Source organism: Strigops habroptila, chromosome Z (genome assembly GCF_004027225.2).
Source record: "Strigops habroptila isolate Jane chromosome Z, bStrHab1.2.pri, whole genome shotgun sequence".
NCBI classification, from domain to species: Eukaryota; Metazoa; Chordata; class Aves; order Psittaciformes; family Psittacidae; genus Strigops; species Strigops habroptila.
The window spans coordinates 27,832,297-27,839,745 of record NC_044302.2 but is presented as its reverse complement, the minus strand read 5'-3'; positions in this window follow the sequence as shown (position 1 = coordinate 27,839,745).

The following is a 7,449-nucleotide window of genomic DNA, read 5'->3' as shown; positions in this document are numbered from 1 at the left end:
TCTTGCAACCTCTTGGCAGATTATGAAGCATCTTCCTCCATCTGCTCCCTACAAGTCTTCCCATGGAAAACTGTGTATTGCTTTTAAGAATATGTCACTGACTGAATCATAAAACTGCTTGGTGTTGCTTTAACCTGCTTTTTACTCTTCATCAGTGACGCACAACCCCTGCCATGGTTGAGGTACTAGAATCTACAGCATGAAAAGGGAAGTTTCAGTATCCATCTGTGCTGTTTTGTGAATCCTTTTGGTCCTGCAGGTCTGCATTACCTTTCAGAGTTTTGGTCTGCTACATTTCAGAACTCTCACTAAAGCTCAATTTCTCTGACATCACGTTGTATTATGGGAAGATTTACACACATAAACTTGAACTTGGTCACTCAATTTAAAAAAAAAAAAAAGATTCAAAATCAACATTATAACAAAAATCCTTATAATTTCCTCCCAAAACCAGAATAATTTGTAATGTGTAACATACAAAAAATGTACAGTTAGGCGAAATATCTAAACAGAGAGATAAAAGAAATGAAATTGCAAGGTTGATATGCTATGGTAACCTGACCAGCTTTTCTGCTGCCTATTTTCTGCACAAAATCTATATTCTGTGTGGTCAGAATGGCTTCCTCAGGTGCCATGGAAATATTATTGCAATCCTTATACAAGGTATGGCTTACAGAAAACAATTGGGCTATATACTGGTTCTGCAGTCCTTTGATGTCTTAATGACCCATAGAAATCACAGTGCTATTGTAAATTAGATCAGTAATACTAGATGAGATGACTACATAATACCCCTGGTTAGGTCCACTCCCTCTTATGCCTTACTGTAATCTTGGAGTGTTCCTTGGCTATTTAATCATCACTTCTTGTCATAAACAACACAGGGGCTGAATTCAGTGTGTTTTGAATTCAGGTTGGTATTGCTAGGCTTATGAATTTTGCAGTAGCGCTACTAAAAAGCTGAAAATGTTCATGAGAATACAATTACTGTTTTGCATGGAAGACAAATGCAGGGAAGATGGAGCAGCAACTCACTTTATAAAAAACAAATACAACCGTGCCTTTTAGCTATTCAAGTCCTAGACTTTTGTCACCTCTAAAAAATCAGATCACTAGAATGATTTATTTAGTTTACAATTTTGTTTCCTCCAACTTTCTGATCTCATTGTTCCTAGTTCTCTAAAGTGTGGCTGGATCAAGATCTGAGGTCAGGATAAAGAAGAAAACAGTAACTCTCAAAATAAGCATGGTGTAAAACTCTTCTTTTATTCTCAATAATAATGTATTAGGTGATTCTAGGTATGAATAATGAAGATATAGTAAGAAACCCACTACATATTAAAATATCACAGTCTGCCTTACAGAATCACTTACCCAGCTTTCATGCATATGAGTAATTTGTTTCATTTTCTCTTGCTGGTAAGTAAAATCCAAATGTTCTGCTCATAGAATATAGAACATATCCAAAGCCCAAACCTTCATTTAGTCTTACTCTGCTTCTATTTCTTTCTTTTGCATACAGTCACTTCTCATGGATATATACAGCCCAAATATTTCTGTTAAACTCACAATATTGCCATGTGGTAGATGAAACTGCCTAATTCCTCATTTTCTCAACTCTAGAAGAGACACTCATTCTTTTGACTCTAAGCCAAGAACACAAACATAAAAAGAACTTCATCACCCAAACCAGATTTTTAAAGTAGATTTTGGATACTTTAGACTAAAGTTACAATTTTCTGAAGACTTGTTCAGCTTAACTCTATCCATTACATACTGACATGTAATTCTATAGGTAAGCATACTTAGAAATACCTCACCTTTGAGCTATGCACTATTTTGATCCAGAAAACAGGAAGCACCTGGTTGATAGAAGAATTAATATGCATAACAACACTGAAGTTAGCCAAAAAAATACAATATTCATGAGCTTTGTTGTCAAAAAATTACCGTGGTGATGACCATATAATAGTCTCACAAATAGATCTCCTCCCTACATGATACATCCTGATTCTAATATGGCTGCAGCCTGACAGTAACTGTACTTCCTAGTGTTCAGAAAAGACTTTAACCTTCAAAGCTACATTATATGTTAGGAACAGCCCTGTTGCCTCACGTATTTAACTTTATTTTAATGATCGATAGCACAGCACTGTGTGGACTACTCTAGCTCTGGTGACTCAGCTCAGTGTTGCTTTGAATATCACAGACACGTCCTGTGGTTTCAGCGGAATTTCTTTAATAGGCATATGAGTTCCAGAAGTCAGGCATTTACCAATAATAGGTCTATAAAGCATATAAATCTATTTTAGCAATAGCAGAATAAAGCCTATATTTAATAATATAGACCATGCCCAGCAGCATTGCACTATTCTTACTTTTTTCTTTTCTGATAAACTTTGATTCTTTACCAGTCAAGGCCAAGTTCTACTGATTGAGAAATCAACTTTGGAGGGTTTCAGTTTTCCTAACTGAAAGCAACTGCATGCATCCTCAACTAAGCTTTCAGAACTGGTGTATTAGAGCAAGACAGAATGAGTTTAGAAAGTAAATGTCTGTGTTATATTTGCAGGAAAGTCCAAAACTTCTGTAGAAACAATGGGTTGGTATATTGTATTATTTATGTATACATTTTTATATGTTATAAATTATATAGTTATATATTTATACATTTTATATTTATATAATTTATATAATTTATTTTTTATTATTTTATTTTTTATTAATTATTTCTATTTTATTTTATTTTTCATTAACATTATATAATTTATGTAATTTATATAATATTTATACATTATTTATACTACCAGTAGCGTTGTTACACATGAGTAGCTTCAGCCCCCAATCAGTGAAGACTATTACCTTATACAGCTAGGGAATATTATCTTCATTTTCGAAAAAGTAGATTGAATAGCAGAGAAATTAATCACTTCTCTAAATCAAACAGAAAATCTATAAGTGGTAGCTAACTGAAGCCATATTTCTGGGGCTATAATCATAAGAACATCCTTTATATTTATCTAGCAAGTCCACACTGAGATTTTGTACTAGGCCATGAGAAGCTGATGAACAATTCCTAAATCTTCTCTGGGAACCATAAATTCCAAATGTTCAATAGCTATGTCCTTCATTTAGAAATACAGAAAATATTGCAAAATTTAAAATAATAACTAACGGGTTTATAAAAGTCAACTGACAGAGGTATGTGGTACAGTAATTAAAATTTACTTTATCTCTGACTTGTCAGGTTTCAAAATTAATTGCTTGTCCAAAATTTTCTGCAAGATACATATTGCGTTATGGAGATCAATTTAAACATAACCACTATCTGAAAGGAGAGATAGCTGGCTTACAATACAATACTTCAAAACTAAAACTAAAATCAGAGAGAATTTGTAGTTTTATTTCTAAAAAGTTGAAAGTTTTCAGTGTTGGGCTTTCTAAGAACAATTTCCTGCAGTAGAGAGACTCCATAATATGGTCACCTAGACCATGGGATGTGTGGGAACTCACCGTGGTTCCCACTCTTTCTTTCAGGAAAACTAAGCCTCCTGATGTCATTGGATTAATTCTAAAATATGCTTCTTATCTATTTCAATAATAATTAACATTACAGAGAGTCTGTGCAGTATTTTCATGATCCTAAGAATAGAGACACATTCAAATGATCTGAGCTCTAAAGAAGCTGTGAGTTTTACTGGCACACTGTCTGTTTTTAACTTCCCCAGAGTTCTGAAATATGATAAAACCAGGAAAAAATATTTACTTCAAAATATAGAGAACCTAATATGATGCCCATAGTCAAAAAAACAGTATATGAAACAGAAATTCAAGGATGTAAGTGCTGTTTCTGTAGTTAAGGTATTGGTAATCGGGAAGCTGAACATAAAAGACACAGACTAACTAGAAAACTGATGTGAATTTATAAAGGAAAACCACGCTTAACAACCTTGATGAAAATCACTAAAGAATAATGAAAGCTGACAGAAGTGACATTGACAAGTTTATTTAAACTTCAGGAAAGCTCTGGCTGCACAGTCTTCTAAAAGACTATTACACATGGTTAGCAAATGCTGTTTGGCTTGTGATAGAATTCAAAAAAGAAGAAAAAAAAAAGTGTATTAAAATCAGCAGAATTCTGTTAGTCAGTGAAAGGAGTAATCAGCTCTGAGGTGCACAAGAGGGAATATTCAATACTGAGGGAATCCAGTTGTCATCTTTTTCACAGGGCTTAACTTTGCCAGAGCATGTAACAGGTTTCATCTAAAGCAAAAGTTCCCATATGTCATAGAATCGTAGAACAGTTTGGGTTAGAAGGGACCTTAAAGCTCATCCAGTTCCAACCCCCTGCCATGGATAGGGACACCTCACACTAGGCCAGTTTGCTCCAAGCCCCGTCCCACTTGGCCTCGAACGCTGCCAGGGATGGGGCAGCAACAGCTTCTCTGGGCAACCTATGCCAGGGCCTTACCACCCTCACAGGGAAGAACTTCTGCCTGAGAGCTCACCTCAGTCTTCCCTCTGTTAGGTTAAAGCCATTCCCCCTTGCCCTGTCCCTACAGGCCCTTGTCAAAAGCCCCTCTCCAGCTTTCCTGTATCCCCTTCAGGCACTGGGAGCCGCTCTAAGGTCTCTCTGGAGCCTTCTCTTCTCCAGGCTGAACAAGCCCAGCTCTCTCAGCCTGTCTCCAGAGCAGAGCTGCTCCAGCCCTTGCAGCAACTACATGGCCCTTCTCTGGACTCACTCCGACAGCTCCACATCCTCTAAATTATGACAGAGAATTAGCCTAGGTAAAAATGCTCCAGCAAAAAGTTAGTAGGGACTCGCCATTGCTTACTTTTTCAGTCAATCCAATGTTTTCTCTTTCACAACTTCCTTACTCCTTGCATCTGTAGGAGAAGAACGAGACCTGTCTTCTGTGCCAGGGACTATCTTCAGCTTATGATTGTTAGGCAAACAGATGTATGTTTAAACATCTATTCTGACCTTTTCTTCAACAGCAGCATTGATCATTTCTTGGCTACAACTGAGAATTTGGATAATGGACATATGGTTTTGAATCATAAATACCATTTGGAAGCTTAACATCCCATTTGAAACCAGGGTTACTCCTGCTCTGTAGAGTTGAAATGCCTTGTCATCCAGATGGGGAGCTCAGAGGAATACACAGGTGTTCAAAAACAGAAAGAGAAACAAAGCAAAGAGAAGCATTGCCTTCATTAGGAAAGTAGCCCTACTGCACAAGTGTCTGTCCTAAATTAATTTCCCAAGGTGTGCATGGCTTAGTCTTTGCAATTATGGACACCACCTATTTATTTCTTGAATTCTTAAGTAATCCATGACACTGTTTTTTAAGAGTTCATATTTTAGCTTAATTCTCCTGGTCAAGTCACTACTCCCTGAAGTTTTGATGAAGTGATCATCTTATTCTGTCCAAAATATCACATAATGTTGCTGTGTGGTATTAAAATAAAATGTTTTGAAGACAAAACATTCCCATTCCCATTTTGGTTGCACTGATCTCTGTCTGCATTAAGTATATAAAGCTCTGGAGGCACTTTATCCATGTAGAAGCTATATAAATGTAAATCACTTTAATAATTTCTTCTACAACATGAGCATTTTGCAATGCTTATAATACATGTCTCAGAATTATTTGGGTGTTATTTCCAACTTCCTTCAGCAAAAGACCTTACTAGTTTAACTTCAGGGTCAGAGTCTATCAAGCAAATATGATGCAAGTACCTGACAAATCTCACCATATTATTTGCAAGTCATTTTTCATTCATATCTAAGTCAGAAAATGTTTTCATTTTCCAAGCATTTATTCATCTCATAATATCACACATAGATTCATTCTTTGGTTTCCATTTGCTAGATGAAACTCATATTTTAAATGCATTAATTCTACAAAGCTTCATTTGTAAAAACTGTACACTCATGTTAAGACAAATGGCCTAGAGCTTGAATCTCCATTTCAAATGCAAATACAAATGTTTTTAGAATAGCAGTTTTCACCAGATTCTTTATGTTTCTTTATCTATAAAGCTCATAAAAAAATCTATTTCAAACTGTAAACATGGTGCTGGAGAAAGTCATCAGCCTCATTTAATAATGCAGAGACATATCCTGAAATCTGCTTTGCTATTTTTCTGTATAACTTAACATTTGAGAGAGCAAGACAAATTTAAATTGCTCCTGTATCGAAGTAAGCATTACATGCAAGACTTGCATATTGGAATAGGTTGCCTTATAAGTATATCTTATTTAAAAATTACATGTATACATTATTACCAATTTGTGAGCTTTCAAATGGGTCCAGCCTTGGTTTTTATTAATATTTCCTCAGAAGTAACCAACAAAAGGACTCTTAGATAGAAAGGCTAGGACAATGATTTCTTCTACGGAAAGGAGGAAAATGGAAATGCCAGTAGCCTAGCAAGCAAAAGGTTAATGGAGCAATGTGAGCAGGGAAGGATTATCAAGATGGAGAAATCACATTTTTCAGTGCTCTAAAGTAAGCCATCTTCTCCATGAATCTTGCAAGTCCTAACCATTACACTCCAAAGTGAATTTTGAATCTGAACTGATATCAGTCAAAATCAATCCCACTGCACTGGCCCAACATGTCCTGCTAAATTCTGTCTGATGTCCTAGAAAGAACAGCTGAGGAACAGCTATGGCAATAGTTATGGCCATCTTGGTGGAAAAGAGTTGCTCTGTTTCAGATAAATGCTTACATATATGAGACACAAGGGAGGAAGTTATTACCAGCATAAATGCTGCAGGGTAAGTAATGTTATTTACAGTTGTTTACTAAAACATACTGAATAATGCCAAAAATCTGCAACCTCGAAGACTAAACACGAATGAAATATGATAGTTAACAGTAAATCCAATGAACTATTGCCAATTTGATGAAGAAAAGAACATCAACATAAGTCAAAAAAAGAAATGCATTACTGTAAGAAAGTATCTGACTCTCATACACAGTAGTGAATTTTGATTCACTGCTTTTTTTTTTAAGATCTCACATGTATGCAATCAAATTAAACAAAAATCAACAGATCAGAAATTGTCACTTATTGATCAGACTTATTTATCAGTGTCATAAGCACGATGTATACTTAAAAGTGTGTGTATTTTCCCTTGATGGATAGAACAAGCAAGGACAGGCAGTACAATTCCTTTACATGGATATTCTCCAGGCATCTTATAAATCGTAATTTATCACTAGACTGATCCAGTTTATGTTTATATTACCCCATTGAGTGAGCAGACAAGGATAGATTGGATATCGTGAAACTGGAAGAACACTGTAGGAAATCAGAAAAATGGTATTTATTACGTGATTATTAGCACCCAGTAAACCTAGTCTAATAATACACACAGTATCTGAAACTCTGCTCATCATTATGTGAAATGAAGCTTACAGTTTTGATAGAGTGTTT